Consider the following 21,197-nt stretch of genomic DNA (forward strand, 5'->3'; position numbering starts at 1 on the left):
CACCACACACGGCGTATGGGCGGATGTCTAATAAATCACGCGTGTGGGCGTTATCAGCGTCCAAATTAATTTTTCAACTCGCATGCAGCGGGTCGCCGTCGCATGGATGCAACGCTGCGGCCCCTTGGTCTCCCTCGCGTGTGGGTGCAGCGCCGGCTCATGGAGGTCGTCGCCGCGCGGGGCATCACCAATTCACCATGGCTGTCGGGGTCGTCATTGCGTGAGGGAGCGCTGCGGCGCCAGAGCAATGATCAGTGTCGGGTCATGGTCTTGTTAGAGCGCTGCCACGACCTACGAATCGCCGTCACTAATGGCATGTATAATACATAGCCTCAAGGTGATGCCTCGCATGCCATGTAGAATCGAATATGACGTAAAGTAGGTTCGGATAGGGAAGCGGGATCCTCTCCAGGAGGCGGATGCTTGAAGTAAAAAAGTGTGGTCCGATGACAAAGCTGAAAAGGCTGGAATGAAAAGCAAAGATGCATGTGTACTAGAGTCTTTATTTTCTATTTAATAATGAGGTCCACTAATGATAGCTTACATTGAAGAGAAAAATTAATGTAGATACCTCAGATTACTTTTTATCATAAAGCATATATATTCATATGCCACAATTGTACATGCCCTAAGAAAGCGGCGCGGCAATCAATTGTCATTGAATCATCGTCGCCTCCAGATTGCCCTCACGGCTAGACAAAAAGTAGGAAGGGAATAATTTCCAAAATTTCTGTTGAGCTAATTATTGTTAATAGGGGGGTTTTCCTGAAAATTATGATTATTTTTTAAAAAGATTCAATTGATGGCTGACATATATTGATTATAACACGGAGGAGGCAGGAAATAACCAATTTGGTGGGTGATCTGAGAATCAAGGATAAAAGAAGAAGAAACGACAAAAAGCAGTGGCTACTACGCTCAATCCTTCGGATGCAGCTTCAGTGACTTTATGAAGCTAAGTCTCATCGTACCTTAGCCCCCTCTATCAGCCGTTCATTGAAAATCCGACGTACCAAAATTGACTTATATTTTGAACGAATTTTTTAAAACTGTTCAAAAAAAATTGAAAAAAAATCTAATAAATCATAAATGTTTCGTCTTATAATCTGGGAAAGTTTCAACCCAGTTGGATGTATGATTTGTGATTAAATTGCCTTTTGAGCGCAAATAAATAAATAAATGTTTATTCACAAACGATACAATGTTTCGTTTTATAATCTGGGAAAGTTTCAACCCAGTTGGATGTATGATTTGTGATTAAATAGCCTTTTGAGCGCAAATAAATAAAAAATGTTTATTCACAAACGATACATCCAAATGAATTGAAATTTTCATAGAATACAAAACGAAACATTTATGATTTATTGGAATTTTTTCAATTTTTTCTAAACAGTTTTGAAAAATTCGTATGAAAATTGGATTAATCTGGTATGTCGGATTATCAATAGACGGCTGATAGAGGGGGCTAAGTTACCGTGAGACTTAGCTTCACAAAGTTACTGAAGCTGCGTCCCAATCCCTCAGGGCAGTTTCCCAAATGGGTCCACCATGTCCTTGGCCCCTACTTGGCGTCAGAGCTCAAAATCTCTCTTGACAACTGCGATGATATCGTCGGTTGACGCCACCTTGTCTCTAAATGAGCACTCGTTTCTTTCCATCCACAATCTCTACAGGATGATCATGGCTAGGGATCAAACCGTTTTCCTCAAAAGTGGATGAGCTTTGCTGATGATGGTGGCTACAATCTCAATTAACTTCGATTTGTAGTTCCATGTGCCTTCACTGTCGGCGTTCTAGGAACGGGGATATCCAGACTTGTCTATCTGCGGACCACGGCGTGGCTCCATCGATGATCTGATACGGCCCAACTTCAGCAGCAAACAAATCGAGAACCTCGCGGGGGGTCAAGCCTCGCGAGGCGGACGACACCAAGACCTCCACGAGGAGCAGCCTCTCCAGACTGGCTCCTGAGGAGCGGAGATTCCTATGCAAGCCTCACCTCGCGAGGTTCGGATGACGTGAGCCATGACGACCAAGGCTAGGCGGGCGTCAGCGGGCGCAGTGTACTAGTTTCCTCTTTGGTGCTAAGGAGGCACGCGCAGGCGCGGAGTCCCGAAGAATCAGCCAAAGGTTTTCATTCCGGTGCAACAAGACCAAGACCGCCAGGACGGCAGGACGGAGGTCATCGTCGAGCCCACCACGGCGCCACGATCAGAGTCTTTTGCAGACGAAGACCACTTTTGTCAGGATGGCATGTAATAGTTGTCTCACTTCGAATCTAGTCGTTGTGGGATCCCTTCCCGCCTTCATTCGAGAAGAGGACCAAGCCACTATAAATAGGACCTAGCCACCACCATAGAGGGGGATCGATTCGACCCTGATTAGCTCACCAGCTCACTCGAGCCCAAAAACACCCCTCCTCCTGAGATTGTTCTCCACTGTACTAGTTCATCCTCAACTCATTGAGGCCAATCCACCACAAAGCAGGAGTAGGATTTTACACTCCAAGGTGGCCTAAACCTGGGTTTTACACTGGGGAGGACGAGTTCTTTGCACACACCCCAGAGTTCGAACCTCTCAAGGGTCTGCGGAACCCGAAATCCGACATTTGTCGCGCCAGGTAGGGGTGCATTGAAGATCCACCGCTCTGTCCGCTGCGCTCCGCTGTTGGCTCTCATGACGGACTCTCCCACATCGACCGGATCGACACGCGCCATCGGAGAAGCCGAGGGCCTCCGAGCTTTCACCCCCGCCCTGCGGCGGGTGCAGTGGCCATCCAAGTTCAGGCCGGAGCTGCCGCCCCGATACGACGGCGCGGCGGACCCGACAGATTTTCTCCAGGCGTATGAGGAAGCTGTGTTGACGGCCGGCGGCGACGACAAAGCCATGGCCAACTGGCTTCCTATGGCCCTCGCAGGTGCGCCACACGCCTGGCTGCTCAACCTGCCGGGATCTTCTGTGGCCTCCTGGGAAGAACTGCGCAGCCTCTTCGCCGCGCGCTTCGCGGCTCCGGCGCCCCACGCTGTCGTGGCCCTCCTCAGTGGTTCACGGGCACCGCCCTCAGACCGCCACATCAAGCAGTTCTTTTGCCAAGTGGGTGCAGCCCACGAGCAACGGGGGGCTCCGCTGGGCTGGGCGGCACCCAAGGTAGACCTCACCTTCGACTCAAGGGACCACCACGGGCGCTGACGCGCTCCTGATGCTCTGCACACCCCCACCATCTGCAATTTGGCGGTCACCATGACCCACATTGACGGTGGAGTTGGCATCAATGTGCTCTTTGTGCAGGCCTTCGGTTTGCTTCATGTACCTCATGACATGCTCCGCCCCACCAAACCCTTCTCCGGGGTCGTTGACGGCTCCACCAGCCCTTGGGGCAGATCCACCTCCCGGTCACCTTCGGCACCTGCGACAACTACCACACCGAGCTTATCGACTTCGACATCGCCTGTATCGGCCTCCCGTACAACGCCTCCTCGGGTACCCAGCCTTGGCCTAGTTCATGGCGACTCACCCTGCCTACAACCTCATGAAGATGCCGGGGAGCAGCGGTGTCCTCACTGTGGCAGGAGATACCAAGGAAGCGTTGATAGCCCTCAGACTCACCTTCAGGGCCGCGGCGGCTGCGCGACCAAGCGAGGAAGGAGCCCCGGAGGCCCCAAGGGCCACGCCGGTGAAGAAGAAACAGTTGTTCTCCCAAGATCGCACCGAGACAAAGCAGGTGCTGGTTGACGAAGATGGGGCATCGGTGCCACCTTCACCATAGGTGCCGGTCTCCCTCCGGGTCAAGAGGAGGCGTTGGTCGACTTTTTGCGCAGGAACAAGGATGTGTTCGTGTGGGAGCCTAAGGATCTAGTCGGGATCCCGAGTGGGATAATCGAGCATCACCTAAGGGTATGCCCTAACGTGCACCTGATAATCCCCAAGTGCAGGGAATCATCGTAGCAATTTCCAAAGGTGGAGGTGATAAGTATGGAGTGTCGAACCCATAAGGAGCTAAAGGTAAGATCAATATTCTCTCAAGCCCTATCTGCCACTGATACGACTCTACGTACACCGAACGTTTGCTTCCAACTAACAACGAGAAATAAAACTACGTTGTGGGTATGAAGTGGATAACTTTGCATGATATCAGAGAGCTAAAATATGAAAGTAGGTGTTGTTATCATAAAGTTAGAATATATTACTAAATATTATAAATAGCGAGTGTGGAATAATGGTGGATCGGTGTGCGGAATTGTCCTAGGCAATTGTTAACAAGACCGATAGTCGTCATTGCAATTTCATATGAGGGAGAGGCATAAGCTAACATACTTTCTCTACTTGGATCATATGCACTTATGATTGGAACTCTACCAAGCATCCGCAACTACTAAAGATCATTAAGGTAAAATCCAACCATAGCATTAAAGCATCAAGTCTTCTTTATTCTCATACGCAACAACCCCCTTACTCGGGATTGTGTTTTAGTCACTCACCAACTCACTATAAGCGAATCATGAACGTATTGCAACACCCTAGAGCGGGAATCCCTCACGCTTGCGCAACACGGAGGGCACCATAGGACAACACCAAAGTAAAACATACAACTCATACCAATCTAGATCATCAATCAACCCAAGGACAAAGGATATCTACTCAAAACATCATAGTGATGGCAACACATCATTGGATCATAATATGTGGCATAAAGCACCATGTTCAAGTAGGGATTACAGCAGGGTGCGGGAGAGTGACTGCGTAAAAGAGATGAGGATGGTGATGATGATGGTGATGTTGATGAAGAAGATCGCCGCGGCGATGATTCTCCTCTCGATGGCACTCCGGTGCCACCAAGAGAGAGGAGGAGAGGTTCCCCCCCTTGTGCTTCCTCCTCCATGGCCTCCCCCTGGATGGGGAGAGGTTCTCCCTCTGGTCCTTGGCCTTCATGACGATGATGGCCCCTCCGGGATCCTCCTCCATGCCCTCCGGTGATGATGGCCCCCTCCGGCAGGGTGCCAGAGAGGGCCTAGATTGGTTTTCGGTGGCTACGGGGGCTTCTGGCGGCAGAACTCCCGATCTAGGTTAATTTTCCGAGGTTTCTATATTTATAAGAATTTTTGGCGATGGTCTCACGTCAAGGAGATGCCTGAGTCATCCACGAGGCAGGCCCACGCGCTTGGGGGGGGGGGCTCCCTTGTGGACGGCCCGGGACTCTTCTGGCCCAACTCTTTTACTCTGGGGTCTTCTTTTGGTCCATAAAAAATCATAAAAAATTGGCACGTCAATTGGGCTCCGTTTGGTATTCCTTTTCTGTAAAACTCAAAAACAAGGAAAAAACATAAACTGGCATTGGGCTCTAGGTTAATAGGTTAGTCCCAAAAATCATATAAAATAGCATATAAATGCATAAAAACATCCAAGGTAGATAATATAATAGCATGAATACTTCATAAATTATAGATACGTTGGAGACATATCAGCACCTAGTGAAGCAAAAGGCACGACGGTAGTCCACAGAAAAGCAGTCGTTCATCGTCCAGGAGACTCACAAACTGCAAGAAGCCGGTGTCATTTGGGAGGTGCGGTACCCGAAATGGCTGGAGAATCCGGTTGTCGTTCCCAAGAAGGGCGGGAAGGAGCGCATGTGCATCGACTTCACCAGCCTCAACAAGGCTTGCCCCCAAGACCCCTTCCCACTTCCGCGCATCGATCAGATCGTCGACTCCACTGCCGAGTGCGACCTGTTGTGTTTTCTGGATGCCTTCTCAGACGATCCCCAAATCAAGATGGCGGTGCAAGATGTTGAGAAGACGGCTTTCCTAACCCCATGCGGGGTGTATTGCTACACCTGCATGCCATTCGGGCTGCGTAACGCCGGAGCAACTTTCCAGCGGCTGATGCACATCGCTCTCAGCCGGCTGCTCAGGAGGAACGCTGAGGCCTATGTTGACGATATAGTGGTGAAGTCTCGGGAGGCGAGGACTCTCATTGAAGACCTAGAAGAAACGTTTGCCAGCCTGCGCAAGGTGGATCTACGGCTCAATACGGAGAAATGTGTGTTTGGCGTCCCCTTCGGCAAGCTGCTGGGCTTTCTGATGTCGCATAGGGGAATCGAGGCCAACCGAGAGAAGGTCAAGGCCATAGAAGGGATGAGCCCACCACAGACCCTCAAGGAGATGTAGAAGCTGGTGGGCTGTGTGACCTCGCTAGGGCGCTTCATCTCCAAGTTGGGGGAGCGCGCCCTCCCATTCTTCAAGCTGATGAAAAAGAAGGGACCATTCGAGTGGACTCCGGAGGCCGACGCGGCATTCCAAGACCTCAAGAAGTACCTCACCAGCCCGCCGGTGATGGTAGTGCCACACCCCCTTCGTGCCCCCGGTGCTCAACCTGACCTCCACTCCTCACTCGGCCAGCGCGGCGCTGGTGGCGGTTCGGGAGGAATGCCCGGCCAAGGGCTCTCAAAGCAGCACCCTGCGGCCGGCTGGAACGCACCAGCTTCAGGATGGCGCTCCTGAGGCCTCGGCTACCCCAACAGAAGACCAAGCCCCTCAGGACGGAACTCCCGAGGCCCCGGCTACCTCAACCAGCGACCAGCCTCTTGAGGCCGTCGGGCCTCAGGAGGTGCAAGGCGTCACCTACACTTTCGCCCTCATCGAGCACCCGGTGCACTTCGTCAGCACGGTGCTGCGCGATGCGCGGGCATGCTACCCCATGCCGCAAAAGCTCTTTCTCGTGCTTCTCGTCACCTCCAGCAAGTTGCGCCACTACTTTCAAGGCCACCCCATCAAGGTCATCTCAGCTTACCCACTGGAGAGGGTGCTCAGGAGCCCCAATGCGGCAAGGAGGGTTGCAGAATGGAACATCGAATTGCAAGCATTCCAGTTGGAGTTCAGCACCACCAGAGTCATCACGGGAGCCGCACTCGCCGACTTCATGGCGGAATGGACGGACGCTCCCATTCCCGAAGCAGGTGAGGACTGATCCCTCTCACCAGGAAGCGAGGCACCAGACGGCTGGGTCATGTACTTCGACGGCGCCTTCGCGCATCAGGGCGCGGGGCTAGCACCGTGCTCATCTCGCCCACCCAGGACAATCTCTACTATGCCGTGCAGCTCTGCTTCCATCAGGGCGAGAAGGTCTCCAACAACATCGCGGAGTACGAAGGCCTGATCGCCGGTCTCAAGGCTGCGGCAGCCTTGGGAGTGAAGCGCCTCACCATCAAGGGCGACTCCCAGCTCCTCGTCAACTTCTCCAACAAAGTATACGAGCCAAAGGACGAGCACATGGAGGCATACCTTGCGGAGGTATACAAAATTGAGAAACAATTCTTGGGCCTGGAACTGCAGCATGTACCGCGCGACACGAACAAGGAGGCTGACGACATCGCCAAGAGGGCGTCCCGACGCTTTCCCCAAGAGCCTGGCGTCTTTGAGGAGCGGATCTTCAAGCCTTCAGCAACCCCTCCTGCTGCGGAACCAACATCGCCTCAAGAGGAGCTCCCACCAGCACCCCCCCCTCGGGAGCCCCCGCTTGCGGCCCAACCTCGGGAGCACGTCTACTTCTCGCGCTCGAGCCTTAGGAGGGGTGCTAGACCGAAGAGTTTAAGGCGTACGTACTGCAGGGGACCCTGCCAGAGAAGGAGGAAGACGCTGAGCGTGTGGCTCGATAGGCCACTGCCTACTACATCCAGGACAGTGAGCTCTATATGAAACGGCCAAATGATGTTTCTCTATGATGCATCTTGATACTATCCATCGTATCTACTTTTCCAAACACTTTTGCCCTTATTTTGGACTCTAACTTGCATGATTTGAATGGAACTAACCCGGACTGATGCTGTTTTCAGCAGAATTACCATGGTGTTATTTTTGTGCAGAAATAAAAGTTCTCGGAATGACCTGAAAATCAACGGAGAATTATTTTGGAATATATAAAAAATACTGGAAGAAAGATCCATGTCAGGGGGCCCACACCCTGTCCACGAGGGTGGGGGCGCGCCCTACCCCCTGGGCGCGCCACCTGCCTTGTGGGCCCCCTGACGCTCCACCGACCTCATCCTTGACTCTATATATTCACTTTCAGGGAGAAAAAAATCAGGGAGAAGGATTCACCGCATTTTACGATATGGAGCCGCCGTCAAGCCCTAAACTCTCTCAGGAGGGCTGATCTGGAGTCTGTTCGGGGCTCTGGAGAGGGGAATCCGTTGCCATCGTCATCATCAACCTTCCTCCATCACCAATTTCATGATGCTCACCGTCGTGCATGAGTAATTCCATCATAGGCTTGCTGGACGGTGATGGGTTGGATGAGATTTATCATGTAATTGAGTTAGTTTTGTTAGGGTTTGATCCGTAGTATCCACTATGTTCTGAGATTGATGTTGCTATGACTTTGCTATGCTTAATGCTTGTCACTAGGGCCCGAGTGCCATGATTTCAGATCTGTACCTATTATGTTTTCACTAATATATGAGAGTTCTTGATCCGATCTTGCAAGTCTATAGTCACCTATTATGTGTTATGATCCGTTAACCCCGAAGTGACAATAATCGGGATACTTACCGGTGATTACCGTAGTTTGAGGAGTTCATGTATTCACTATGTGTTAATGCTTTGGTCCGGTACTCTATTAAAAGGAGGCCTTAATATCCCTTAGTTTCCAATAGGACCCCGCTGCCACGGGAGGGTAGGACAAAAGATGTCATGCAAGTTCTTTTCCATAAGCACGTATGACTATATTCGGAATACATGCCTACATTACATTGATGCACTGGAGTTAGTTCTGTGTCACCCTAGGTTATGGCTGTTACATGATCGATCACATCTGGCATAATTCTCCATCACCGATCCAATGCCTACTAGCTTTTCCAAATATTGTTCTCCGCTTATTTACTTTTCCGCTGCTACTGTTACAATCACTACAAAACCCAAAAATATTACTTTTGCTACCATTACCTTTTGCCATCGTTACCACTACTATCATATTACTTTGCTACTAAACACTTTGCTGCAGATATTAAGTTTCCAGGTGTGGTTAAATTGACAACTCAGCTGCTAATACTTGAGAATATTCTTTGGATCCCCTTGTGTCCAATCAATAAATTTGGGTTGAATACTCTACCCTCGAAAACTGTTGCGATCCCCTATACTTATGGGTTATCAAGAATATTTTCTGGCACCGTTGCCGGGGAGCATAGCTCTATTCTTTGAGTCACTTGGGATTTATATCTGCTTATCATTATGAAGAACTTGAAAGATCAAAGAACCAAGATTTTTCCCTCAACTACGAGGGGAGGTAAGGAACTGCCATCTAGCTCTGCACTTGATTCACCTTCTATTTTGAGTAATATTGCGACACCTAAACCTGCTTCTGCTATTAATTCTGATATGTCGCATGTTATTGATGATGCCACTTCTACTATGCATGATACTTATGATGAAACTACTTCTATGCTTGATACTACTGTGCCACTTGGTGAATTTCTCGATGAACAACTTGCTAGGGCTAGAGAGAATGAAATTATTGAAATTGATAATATTGATGAAAGTGATGGTGAAGATTCCCCCCCTAGATATGAATTGCCTGTTGTTCCTGAGGGTTATGTTATGAATGAAGAAACTGCTAGAGACTTTCTTGCCTGCAATGATAGAAGTGATCTTAAGAAACTATTAGCTAAGCTTAAAGAAAAAACTCTGAATGCTAGAATGAAATATGATCCTGCTTATGCTACTTCACCTATCTTTATTACTGATAAGGATTATGATTTCTCTGTTGATCGAGTTAATTACTTTGTTTGAATATGATCTTTTCTATGGCTATGAATCTGAAACTGTTGTGGCACATCTTACTAAATTAAATGATATAGCTACCCTGTTCACTAATGATGAGAAAACTCGCTACTATTATATCCTTAAATTATTTCTGTTCTCATTAAAGGATGATGCTAAGATATGGTTTAATTCTCTTGATCATGGTTGTGTGCGTAGTCCCTAGGATATGATTTACTACTTCTCTGCTAAATATTTCCCCGCTCATAAGAAACAAGCTGCTTTAAGGGAAATATATAATTTTATGCAAATTGAAGAAGAGAGTCTCCCACAAGCTTGGGGGAGGCTTCTCCGATTACTTAATGCTTTGCCTGATCATCCTCTCAAGAAAAATGAAATACTTGATATCTTTTATAATGGACTAACCGATGCTTCCAAAGATTACCTGGATAGTTGTGCTGGTTGTGTTTTCAGGGAAAGAATAGTTGATCAAGCTAAAATTCTATTAAAATATGTTGAATAATGAAAATAATTGGACACTTCCTGAACCAACTCCTAAGCCAACACCGAAGAATAGGGGTATTCTATTTCTCAGTCCTGAAGATATGCAAGAGGCAAAGCAATCTATGAAAGAAAAAGGTATAAAAGCTGAAGATGTTAAGAATTTACCACCTATTGAAGAAATACATGGTCTTAATTCATCACCTATTGAAGAAACACATGGTCTCGATAACCCGACACAGGTAGTAAAGGTAAACTCTCTCTACAGATATGATAAAGCTGAAATCCCTCCTGCTAAGTCTGCTAGCCAATGTTTGGATGAATTTGATAACTTTATGGTTAAGCAAGAAGATTTTAATGCTTATTTTGGTTGACAACTGAAACACAATGCTTATATGATTGAACACTTGAGTGATTATATGGCTAGTGTTAAAGGTGAACTTAAACTTATTAGTAAACATGCTTCTATGGTTACCAGTCAAGTAGAACAAGTACTTAAATCTCAGAATGATTTGCTCAATGAATTAAATAGTAAGAAGAATGATAATGTTGTTAGAGTTATGACTAGAGGTGGTAAAATGACTCAGGAGCCTTTGTATCCTGAGGGCCACCCTAAGAGAATTGAGCAAGATTCTCAGAGAACTACTATAGATGCACCTAGTCCTTCTAAAAGGAAGAAAAAGAAAAATGACAGGACTTTGCATGCTTCTAGTGAACCTGTTATTGACACACCTGAGAATCCTAATGATATTTCTATCTCCGATGCTGAAACACAATCTAGTAATGAACATGAACCTAGTGATAATGTTGATGATGATGTTCATGTTGATGGTCAACCTAGCAATAATAATGATGTAGAAATTGAACCTGCTGTTGATCTTGATAACCCACAATCAAAAAATCAACGTTATGATAAGAGAGACTTTGTTGCTAGGAAGCACGGTAAAGAAAGAGAACCATGGGTTCAGAAACCCATGCCTTTTCCTCCTAAACCATCCAAGAAAAAGGATGATGAGGATTTTGAGCGCTTTGCTGAAATGATTAGACCTATCTTTTTGCGTATGCGTTTGACTGATATGCTTAAAATGAATCCTTATGCTAAATATATGAAATATATAGTTACTAATAAAAGAAGGATACCTGAAGCTGAAATTTCCACCATGCTTGCTAATTATACTTTTAAGGGTGGAATACCAAAGAAACTTGGAGATCCAGGAGTACCAACTATACCATGCTCCATTAAAATAAACTATGTTAAAACTGCTTTATGTGATCTTGGAGCCGGTGTTAGTGTTATGCCTCTCTCTTTATATCATAGACTTGATTTGAATAAGTTGACACCTACTAAAATATTTTTGCAAATGGCTGATAAATCAACTGCTATACCTGTCGGTATTTGTGAGGATGTGCCTGTTGTGGTTGCAAACATTACCATTTTAACGAACTTTGTTATTCTTGATATTCCCGAGGATGATAGTATGTCTATTATTCTTGGAAGACCTTTTTTGAATACTGCAGGGGCTGTTATTGATTGCACCAAAGGCAATGTCACTTTTCATGTTAATGGTAATGAGCATACGGTACACTTTCTGAGGAAACAACCTCAAGTCCACAGTATCAATTCTATTGGAAAAATTCCAACAATCACTATTGGAGGTTTTGAATTTCCTCTTCCTATTGTCAAGAAGAAATATGATATTCTTATTGTTGGGGACATGCATATCCCCGTTGAGGTAACCTAGTGTTATTCGAAAATTCTCTGGTTTCATGTTATTCGAAATGAGTTTGTTAACAAGACCTGATCAATCTTGTCAGTAGATTCCTTTTGATGAGCATGAGATGGATGGATTTAGAAAACACAACTCTCTATACCCTCTTTTTACTTTCTGTTATTTATATTAAATAAAGCAAAAATAGTATTTTTTCCGTCTGTTTTCTGAATTATCAATGCAATAAAAATACCCCGAAAATAAAAGTTCTCCAAATGCCCTGAAAATTAAATATGATTTTTTCTAGAATATTTGAGAATATCTGGCAATGAGAACACAGCAGGGGGAGCAAGCACCTGGCCACGAGGGTCCAGGGCGCGCCCCCTGCCTCGTGGGCCCATGGTGGCTCCCCTCCACTTATTCCAGCTACCACACACTCCTTCTTCCTCCAAAAAAATCACTAGCCGGCTCAAACCCGAGTCCACGCTCATCTTGCTGCCATTTTCGATCTCCTTGCTCAAAGCTCCATCACAAAACTGCTTTGGGGGATTGTTCCTTGGTATGTGACTCCTCCAATGGTCCAATTAGTTTTTGTTCTAGTGCTTTATTCATTGCAAATTTTTGCTGCTTAGGTGACCCTGTTCTTGAGCTTTCATGTCAAATTTATATGGTCAAAAGTAGTTTTAATGCACGATATTGTCTCTAGGCACTTGTAGCAGTAGTTGCTATCAATATTGTTGAGTTTGGTTCACTTTTATTTTTGAAGTTACTAAAAATTTCAGAAAATTTTAGAAAAAGATGAAGAGATTTTTGAGGGGCTCATCGAGCCGAAGCTCGAAGGATAAACAGAGTGAAGAGAACAAGAAGCCCAAGTATAATCTCCCTCGCACCGCAGAGGTTCGGCCGTGTGAATGGCCTTGTGATGATTTCTTGAGAGCGGGTGGGATTTGTGATGATTTCTATGAGTTGGCTGAGAATGCAGGCCTCACCGCCTTCCTCCACGACCAACGCGAACAGTATATCTTACTCACCAATATCTTTGTGCAAAACTTTCATTTCCATGCTAGGAGCTCACCACCTATGGTGGGATTTTATTTATATGATGAGCATAAGGAGATGTCACTTCGTGATTTCTGTCGGGTTTGTTTGATCCCTTTTGAGGGCAGTGTAGAGGAACCACATCGTGATGATGTGGAAGGGTTTATTGATACAATTGTTGTAGGGGAAACGAGGGAAGTTTCCGATGCAAGAATTACTAGCATACATTTTCCTGTTTTACATTACTTTGCAATATTTGCTAGTAGATGCTTAATTGGTCGTGGAAACTGTGGCAACCTTAGCGCCACTGATATTGTTATTTTTTGCCATGCCTTGTTCCCTGATGACACATTTAGTATGGGCGCTATTGTTGCAAAGCGGTTAAATCTTAACCGCACTAAGGGCCCCATCCTTGGAGGCATCTTCACCTCGCGCCTCGCTGCACGCTTTAACATACCTATTAGGCATTATGAGAAGGAAGAGAAGTTGCTGCCTCCTGTTTTTCTAGACTATAAGAGTATGGTAGTGCATGATTTTATCATTAAGAATAAGGAAAAGATGCTTAAGTACAAGCTAATATTTGATAAAAATCACCATGAGACTATTACTTTGCCTCCTCCTTCCTTGTTGGACTTATCTGCAGGCAAGTAGCTTGTTCCGTCGGAGGCCATTCACGCCTACCGAAACCCCACACCAGCTATAGAGCTAGAGATGGAACCACAATTTGATCCTCACCGGCAGTCTATTTATCAGTGGAATCCGGAAGAGATCGCCAACCAGTGGCACCAAGCGGATCTTCTCAATACGACCGCAAATATTACTTTGGATATCCGCCAGGCCAGCCGTGGCCATAGACCAACTTAGGCCAAAAGCCTAAGCTTGGGGGAGTACGTATCTCTCACCGACATTACATTCCTGTTCACACACTCATGCTAGTTGTCGGTGCTCATACTTTTTCATTGTAATATCCATGCTAGTTTATCTCCTTTTTATGCTTTCTACTTGTGTGTTTGATAAACCTTAAGAAAAACAAAAAAAATTAGTTGTAGCTTTTAGTTAGTTTACTTTCCATGCATGTAGTAGTAATAATTAAAAGAAAAACCAAAAAGATTTCTCGTTCTTCTTGTTCTTGTTGGGAGCTTTCCCGTGTAAATAGTTTTATTTCTTTTCTTGTTGTTTGGGGGTCGAGAGGAGAAGACCATAATGAAAATGTTGAGTGGCTCTTATATGAATTATTGTTGATCTAACAAATAGCCCATATTACCTTGTCTTCTCTCTTGAATTGAATGTTTGCAGATTCCAGCTTAGTCCAATGCGCGTGCACTGTTATTATTATCCACACTATTCGGTCATGCAAGTGAAAGGCAATAATGATGATTATATGATGAACTTATTGAGATGAGAAAAGCTGGTATGAACTCGACCTCTATTGTTTTTGTAAATATGATTAGTTCATCATTCCTGATCCAGCCTATTATGAATAAACATGTTTGCAATGACAATTAGAGATTATAGTTGCTTATGCCATGCTTAATTAGCTAGGAGCTTATAATGGTTTACCTTGTGCGCCAACATGCTATTAAAATGGTTGTGATGTGGTATGATAGGGTGGTATCCTCTTTTGAACGATTCGAGTGGCTTGACTTGTCACATGTTCACACATGTAGTTGAAACAAAATCAACATAGCCTCTACGATATTTATGTTCATGGTGCATTATATCCTACTCATGCTTGCATTCGGTGTTGATTAATTTTAATGCATGTTCATGACTGTTGTCTCTCTCTAGCTGGTCGCTTCCCAGTATTTCTCTAGCCTTCACTTGTAGTAAGCGGGAATACTCCTTGTGCATCCAATTCTACAAACCCCAAAGTTGTTCCATATGAGTCCACCATACCTACCTATATACGGTATCTACCTGCCGTTCCAATTAAATTTGTATGTGCCAAACTCTAAACCTTCAAATAAACATTCTGTTTTGTATGCTCGAATAGCTCATGTATCAACTAGGGTTGTCTGTATCTTCCATGCTAGGCGGTTTATTCTCAAGAGGAGTGGACTCCGCTTCTCACTCATGAGAAAATGGCTGGTCACCGGGATGCCCGGTCCCATGCTTTATGCAAATCAAATCAAAATAACTGCAAACAAAACTCCCCCGGGACTCTTGTTAGTTGGAGGCACTCGTTGTTTCGAGCAAGCCATGGATTGATGCTTGTTGGTGGAGGGGGAGTATAAACTTTACCATTTTGTTTGGGAACCGCCTATAATGTGTGTAGCATGGAAGATATCGAGATCTCTCGGTTGTTATGTTGACAATGAAAGTATACCGCTCAAAATATTATTCATATCTATTTCAAAACTGAGCTCTGGCACCTCTACAAATCCCTGCTTCCCTCTGTGAAGGGCTTATCCATTTACTTTTATGTTGAGTCATCATCCTCTTATTAAAAAGCACCAGTTGGAGAGCACCACTGTCATTTGCATCCATTACTGTTAGTTTACATTGAGTATGACTTGACTGGATCTCTTTTACCATGAATTACAATGTCTAGTCAGTCCTTGATCTTTAAAGGTGCTCTGCATTTATGATTTGTGGTCTCAGAAAGGGCTAGCGAGATACCATCATGTTATATCATATTATTATTGTTTTGAGAAAGTGTTGTCATCCGAGATTTATTATTATTGCTCGCTAGTTGATTATGCCATTGATATTAGTAAACATGAGACCTAAGTGTTATTGTGAATTTGTTTAGTTCATAATCTTTGCTGAAAACTTGAATGTTGGCTATACATATTTACAACAACAAGAGCAAACAGAGTTTGTAAAAGTTTTTCTTTATCACTTTCAGTTTATCAACTGAATTGCTTGAGGACAAGCAAAGGTTTAAGCATGGAGGAGTTGATACGTCTCTGTCGTATATACTTTTCCAAACACTTCTGCCCTTGTTTTGGACTCTAACTTGCATGATTTGAATGGAACTAACCCGGACTGACGTTATTTTCAGCAGAATTGCCATGGTGTTATTTTTGTGCAGAAATAAAAGTTCTCGAAATGACCTAAAAATCAACGGAGAATTATTTTGGAATATATAAAAAATACTGGAAGAAAGATCCATGTTAGGGGGCCCACACCCTGTCCACGAGGGTGGGGGGCGTGCCCTACCCCCTGGGCGCGCCCCCTACCTCGTGGGCCCCCTGACGCTCCACCGACCTCAACCTTGACTCCATATATTCACTTTCGGGGAGAAAAAAATCAAGGAGAAGGATTCATCGCGTTTTACGATATGGAGCCGCCGCCAAGCCCTAAACTCTCTCGGGAGGGCTGATCTGGAGTCCGTTCGGGGCTCCGGAGAGGGGAATCCGTCACCATCGTCATCATCAACCTTCCTCCATCACTAATTTCATGATGCTCACCGCCGTGCGTGAGTAATTCCATCGTAGGCTTGTTGGACGGTGATGGGTTGGATGAGATTTATGATGTAATCGAGTTAGTTTCGTTAGGGTTTATCCCTAGTATCCACTATGTTCTGAGATTGATGTTGCTATGACTTTGCTATGCTTAATGCTTGTCAATAGGGCCCGAGTGCCATGATTTCAGATCTGAACCTATTATGTTTTCACCAATATATGATAGTTCTTGATCCGATCTTGCAAGTCTATAGTCACCTATTATGTGTTATGATCCGTTAACCCCGAAGTGACAATAATCGGGATACTTACCGGTGATGACCGTAGTTTGAGGACTTCATGTATTCACTATGTGTTAATGCTTTGGTCTGGTACTCTATTAAAAGGAGGCCTTAATATCCCATAGTTTCCAATAGGACCCCGCTACCACGGGAGGGTAGGACAAAAGATGTCATGCAAGTTCTTTTCCATAAGCACGTATGACTATATTCAGAATACATGCCTACATTTCATTGATGAACTGGAGCTAGTTCTGTGTCACCCTAGGTTATGACTGTTACATGATCGATCGCATCCGGCATAATTCTCCATCACCAATCCAATGCCTACGAGCTTTTCCATATATTGTTCTTCGCTTATTAACTTTTCCGCTGCTACTGTTACAATCACTACAAAACCCAAAAATATTACTTTTGCTACCGTTACCTTTTGCCACCGTTACCACTACTATCATATTACTTTGCTACTAAACACTTTGCTGCAGATATTAAGTTTCCAGGTGTGGTTGAATTGACAACTCAACTGCTAATACTTGAGAATATTCGTTGGCTCCCCTTGTGTTGAATCAATAAATTTGGGTTGAATACTCTACCCTCGAAAACTATCGCGATCCCCTATACTTGTGGGTTATCACATCTCCAGGGAGCAGGGATGTTAGCTGTTGGCTCACATACACGGCGGGGACTGCGGGCATCACTCGTCATCACGCACCCTCGTGGGCAAGGCGTTCCGCAGCGGGTTCTACTGGCCCACGACGCTCAATGATGCCACTGAGCTTGTGAGATCTTGTGAAGCATGCCAATTCCATGCGAAGCAGATCCACCAGCCCGCTCAGGGTCTCCAAGACCATCTCGCTCTCGTGGCCGTTCGCGGTCTGGGGGCTGGACATCTTGGAGCCATTCCCTCAAGTGCCCCGGGGCTACCGCTACCTCTACGTCGCCATCGACAAGTTCACCAAGTGGGCGGAGGTGGAGGCTGTCTGCACTCTCCCAGCCGGCTCGGCAGTCAAGTTTATCAAGGGCCTCGTGATCCGGTTCGAGGTCCCTAATCGCATCGTCACCGACAACGGCTCATAGTTCACTAGCAACCTTTTCAAAACATATTGTTCTAACCTTGGAACATAGATATGCTACGCCTCAGTGGCACACCCCAGGAGCAACGGCCAGGCCAAGCATGCCAACGCGGAGGTCCTGAGAGGCCTCAAGGCAATAACCTTCAAGAAGAAGCTTGAGGCCTACGGCAGGGGCTGGCTGGCCAAGCTCCAGTCTGTGCCATGGTCCATCCGCACCACCACGACCAAGCCAACGTGCGAGACTCCATTCTTCCTCGTCTACGGAGCTGAAGCGGTTCTCCCTCATGAGGTCAGGCATCGCTCCGCGCAGGTCTTGGCGTTTGACGAGGCATGCCAGGACGCCTTGCGGGGGATGGACCTCGTGCTGGGGGAGGAATGCCACCGTCAAGCTACGCTCCGAGCAGCAAGGTATGAGCAGGCGCTGCGGTGGTACCACTGCCGCAACGTCTGTCGTGGGTCTAAGACTGACAGTAGAATGGGAGGTAAGTATGAGGAGGCAAGATCCTAGCTAGATGTACACGCGAGTTTTAAGAGTTCAGGCCCTTCTCGGAGGAAGTAACAGCCCTACGTCTCGGTGCCCTGAGGCGGTCGACGGGATTATATGTGTGTGTGAGTTTACAAAAGATGCGAACCCTTGTTCCAGAGGAGGAGGTGGCTTATATAGAGTGCGCCAGGACCCCAGCTCCCCTCCGTTACACAGGGTTCAATGCTCATAAAGGAAAGGCGTTACTGGTAACGTCTACAGTAAAGTGTCATAAATGCTCATAATGCTATGGTTTAAGTCCTGACCGTTGCAGAGTGGAGGGTTCCTCATCTTCTGGTGGTCGAGTGTCTTCAAGGTGCTCGAGTGAGTGCGTCTCCATGGTCGAGTGGATGATGGTTTCTCTTCAACTGCTTCTGATTCTTTGTAGAGATGTCCTTGGGGAGGGTATGTTGGACTGGTCCATGACCCTACCCTAGGTACATAGATTCATCATTAGCCCCCAAATGGATCAGGGTTTGAGTGAGGAAGGGGTTGAGAACACTTCTGACCCACTCTTTGTGCTATGAATATGCCTTGTCCTGGAACAATGAGTTGAGGTGACGACGTCGACTCCTTTCTCAATCGCCTTGGTCCATTCTTGGTTGTTGTCGAGTGAACTTTCATGGTAAAATTCCGAATGATGATGTAGAGGGTGTTTGTCTTCAGTCTGACAGGTTGTTCTGCTCTCCACGGATCTCGCGGGATTCGAATTTTGGGAAGTGCGCCAGACGGGCAGAACCGAAGTTATCGGGACGGATTGGGCAAGTCTCCTCGATCCTCGCACCACCTTTTTCGCCACGTACTGCGCGCGCGACTGTTGCGAGATTTGTTTAGATCACTTGGGTCCACCAGTCAGCCACTCGGTGAAAGGCCTTATAAAAGGTCTCGGGCCAGGCCTCTGCTCCGCGTGCTCCCATTCTCTCTTCTCTTTCCCCTGATCTCTCCGCCACTCTCGCTTCCGCTTCGTCGCCGGACCTCTGTTCGAGCTTGACCCGTCACCATGGGGAAGGAGAAGATGGCGGTGCTGGAACACACAAAGAAGGCGACCGCGAAGGCGAAGGGCAAGCAGACCAGCCGGGGCAGATCCTTGTCGAGGTCCGGCCTGCCGGCGGGCTGGATCCAGGGCGACTGGATCCGCTCGGCAATCATGCAGGACGACCTCGACGACCTGGTGGAGGGGGGATTGATCCCTCACAAGTCGGCTCGGCTCCCGGGGGACGAAACCGAGCCGCAGCCTAGAGAGGGTGAGTGTGTCCTCCTCGCAACCCACATAGATCGCGGATTCTCACTGCCTCCCCACCCTTTCTTCCGGGGTTTTTTGAACTTCTTTGGGGCTCAGCTCCACCATTTCACTCCGAACACCATAGTCTATCTGGCCGCTTTCGTGTCCATGTGCAAAAACTTCTTGGGCTGTCGACCGCACTGGGGGCTTTTCAAACACATCTTCACTTGCCGTTCCCAGTCAGTCAAAAAGGCCAAGTCGAGTGACGAGAGGACGCACGTGATCCAGATGTGCGGTGGTCTGGGATCTAGATGAGGAGCAAGAGTACTTTCCCAGCCATGATCCTTCCTGACTCGGTCCGGGGCTGTCAGTCGACTTGGTTTTACTGCAAGGATCAGCCAACCCCTGGCCAGTCGACTGGACTTCCTCCTTTTTCCTTGGCTCGAGTGGAGAAGCCTGCTCCCCTGAAGGTAGTTCCAGAAGAGAAGGCGCAGGTCAAGGATCTGGTTGAACGGGTCATCCAGCTTGTCCGCGACGGAGTGACCGGGATGGATCTGCTGGAGGTCTTTCTCGGTCGACGCATCCAACCTCTTCAGACGCGCAATCATCCGATGTGGATGTACTCTGGGCTCGAGGATACCACTCGGATCCACCCGAAGGAGGTTAGCTAGGATATCTTGGAGAACTGGTTGAGGGGAATCACTTTCAACAAAGACAACCCTCGAGGATCCAGGAGGGTGATTCCATTCGACAACTCGCACCAGCCGGAGCAGGTATATTTCTGTTTTATCAAGTATCTTTCCGATTCACCATGTGATGTCCCGTTTGTGGTCGACTGAATGTCCTTTGATTGTTATCCTTTCAGGCCCTCATTGAAATGTACTCGATGCCCAACGGAGTGCAGGACCCAGGCGCTGAAGAAGAAGGGAGCGGGGGCGAGAGCGGCGAGGAGCATTCGGAAGCCGAGGAGGACGAGGAGAGTGATGAATCGACTGATGAGGAAGAAGTCGACTCGCCTCCTCGCAGGGAGAGGAGGTCCAAGCACACTCATGACCCGGCAAGCGCTCTGGACTTGGTGGCTGCGCCAATCGGGCAGTCCTCGAAGCGCCCCAGGACGTCTTCCCCGACGCCGACTGAGAAGGCTCCAAAGCAATCTAAGGTCGCGCCGCCCCCAGCGCTGAAAGTGCCGAAAGCCATCTCCTCCAAACTGCCAAAAGCTTTGCCCAGCATCAAAGTGACCATTCCTACTATCTCCGGGTAACCATCTGACTTGTCCTTTATGTGGATTCGATTAACTGGGTGTAACCGATTGAATGCTGGCCTTTGCAGTGCTGCTACGTCAGGGGCCTCTTCATACCAGTACCGGGACGAGGAAATGGAGGATGCTGTAACCTCCAACCCAGGTATAAACTCTTGCGATTTCGATTCCTGATCCTTTTAGGGTCGAGTGGTTCACTTGGGGTCGAATGTTCTGTCTTGCAGCTCCACCCAACATCATTGATCTTCCGGATGACGACGAAGATGTGGCTCCTAAGCCTAGGAAGAGCAAGAAGGTAACAGCTGGCAGGGTGACTCAGCAAGAACCAACTGCAATGCCTCCCGTCCGTCAAGCTGAAGACACGGGCAGGGCCACTGTGACGTTCGCTGCACCCTTGCTGAGTGGGCATCCCACGCGGTCGACCGCGCCTGTGGTTCCT

Source organism: Triticum dicoccoides, chromosome 3A, assembly GCF_002162155.2.
Source record: "Triticum dicoccoides isolate Atlit2015 ecotype Zavitan chromosome 3A, WEW_v2.0, whole genome shotgun sequence".
NCBI classification, from domain to species: domain Eukaryota; kingdom Viridiplantae; phylum Streptophyta; class Magnoliopsida; order Poales; family Poaceae; genus Triticum; species Triticum dicoccoides.